Here is a 2,858-nt window from a genome sequence, read left to right as displayed (position 1 = left end):
ACATAGTATGCCATTTCTTTTACTGACTGGAAAATTTCAACTAGAAATAAGGGAAATAGTCAATGACTCCACCTTGAAATCACCCATAGAAAAGACTTAATTACTTAGAAATTTGTGAGGTTTAATTAAACATGAAATATTTTATGTGGTTGCTTCTGTTTGCATAATTTTAGAATGGCTTTAAATTTACACTGTCATTGTTCCATAGAACAAAACTACTGTTGTGGTGATAAATTGTTTGGAAGCATTTGAGCATGGGGGGATGGGCGGGGAGGGGTAGATTAATGTAGTCAATAAACTTGAGCTTTTTTAAATCAGAAAGACCTGTATTTAAATCCAAGTTCTCTTACTTGATTATGTAACTTTCACCAAATTATTAACCTATGAGCTTTGGTTGCTTTTTGTCACCTTAAAATGAGGACAATAGATAACCTTGGGATGCTGAGAAAATTAAGAGATTGCATGTAAAATTCCAGGTGCATAATTTCTCATTAGATCATAGTTATTATTATTATTATTATTAATTTATTTTTAAATAATTATATAAGCTCATGTGTTTTAGATAGTCCATGTACTGTAGATCATTTTTACTCTTGGATCTCTTTTGCCTGGTAAACTTCATATCTTGTAGGGAAGAATGAGATCAGATATTCTCCTAACCAATTTCAGAAGACCAGTGAGGGCTTTCTATAGCAGATGCAGCTAGCTGTCTACTCAAGTGGCTTTCAAACTCTCTTGCTTTGACCTGCACTAAGAAATTTATCTTACATCATGACTGAATATACACACACATAACTGAAATGTAAGTTTCATAAACCATGTTAACACCTATTAGGCATGATGAAGTTATCACTTGCTTTACTTTTATTTTATTTTATTTTGTAAAATGTTGATTACACTTCTCTAAATTGATTTCATGATCCCCTAATGGGTTGCAACTTGAAGCTTGAAATTATTAATCAACCCAATAATCATCCCCTTCCTCCTTTCCTCTCTGTTTAAATAACAAAATGTGACTTCATTCAGATATTTACCTCAAGGAAGTCAGTCTATTTTAAAGGCAAATACTGACTGAGCTGCCCTTGTCAGTGATTAGTTTGGCGTGAGCATGTGGTATGGTTCTGATCAATATAAGGAGAGATTATCTCTCTGGTTTCTTTTCTTATAAAGGTACTAGTTCCATCCATGAGGATTCTACTTTCATGACCTAATCCCTCCCAGAGGCCCCACTTCTTAATACCATCCCCCTGGGAATTAGGATTTCAACATGTGAATTTGGGGAAGAGGACAGAAACATTCAATCCATTACACCTTGAAAAGGAGATCTTAATACAGACAGATCAAAAAAGTAGCAGCTCTTGATTCAAATTCTCTGCCTTTATCATCATGAAGAGCACTGAGTAATGTATAGAACTGTTGAATCACTATATTGTACACCCGAAACTAATATAACACTATATGTTAACTATCCTGGAATTAAAATTAAAAACTTAATAAAAAAAATCACTGGCCCTAAAAGACTCTGATCGGTTATCATTTCATTATGATCAATTGTTCACCAACCCATAATCAACATCTTTTATATAGAATGACATATATACTATAATGATACGTCTTCCTTTCTAGAAAACTGAAATTTGAAATACCAATTATTTCTTATTACTACTAATAGATGGATATAAAAAGTGATTTTCAGCAATTTGCAAACCAACTTCAATGAGCAATATGCTACTCCCTATTTTTAATGTGCACATTGTATTTAAAGACCTAATCTTGGCGATCTTGAGGAAAAAAAGCAATGACTGGCAAACCTTCAGTTTTCTTTTTCTTTTCTTCTTTTTTTCTTAATGTAGATGCCCTACCCAGCCTGGAGCCCAACATGGGGCTTGAACTCATGATCCTGAGATCAACACCTGAGCTGAGATCAAGAGTAGGATGCTCAACCAACAGAGCCACCCACACACCCCTCTAGTTTTCTCGTATATGGTAAAAGCTATCAAATATGGCTACTTTCATATTACAACTGAATCACTGACTAGACAATGAAAAATATTCAGTCAACTTAATATTGCTTAATAAAAAGTTGCTTAATAAAAAGTTATGTGGTACCCAGTTTAAATATTTTCTACAGCTGCTTCCAGGGATGTTAACTGGGTTTGTTGTTGTGGCTGTATTCAGCTGGTGGCTAAGTTGAGCTAGAAAGTTCAATAAGGTCTCTCTAACTTGTCTGGGGCTTTGGTCCTATTGAGGGGGGTACTTTAATCATTCCCTATGTAGCCTTTCTTTTCACGTAGTGCCTCCAAGGATATGCTACCTCTCCAGCAGGATAGCTTGGATTTCTGGATACCATGTTCCAGCTTTAAATATCTCTGTACATTGATTTTTATCTGAGAAGTAAAATTAATTTACTTTTGGAATAGCATCTTAACTCCCATTGTTAAAATAAATTGAGGTGTCCAGACTTAAAATTGGAAAACATTTTTAACTTTACAAAAGTATTTTCCAAAAGTAACAAAGGCTTCTATTTTTTAAATACAAAAAACATGTTTTCAGGGAAATATGTCTTGGAAAGAAAAAAAGGATTTTTTTCCCCCTTAAGATTATAAAACATTAGGCCACTTGGTTCAGTCAGTGCATTTTTTTCCCTTCCTTCCTTTTGGACAAAGTACTTTACAATCAGAACTTATTTTTTTTTTTTATTTAAGTTTTATTTTTTTAAAACATATAATATCTTTTTATCCCCAAGGGTACAGGTCTGTGAATCGCCAGGTTTACACACTTCACAGCACTCACCATAGCACATACCCTCCCCAATGTCCATAATCCCACCCCCCCAACCCCCTCCCCCCATTAACCCT

The sequence above is a fragment of the Enhydra lutris genome, unplaced genomic scaffold (genome assembly GCF_002288905.1).
Source record: "Enhydra lutris kenyoni isolate GAN:26980312 unplaced genomic scaffold, ASM228890v2 scaffoldscaffold4, whole genome shotgun sequence".
Classification (NCBI taxonomy): domain Eukaryota; kingdom Metazoa; phylum Chordata; class Mammalia; order Carnivora; family Mustelidae; genus Enhydra; species Enhydra lutris.
Note: the sequence above shows the minus strand (reverse complement) of the source record.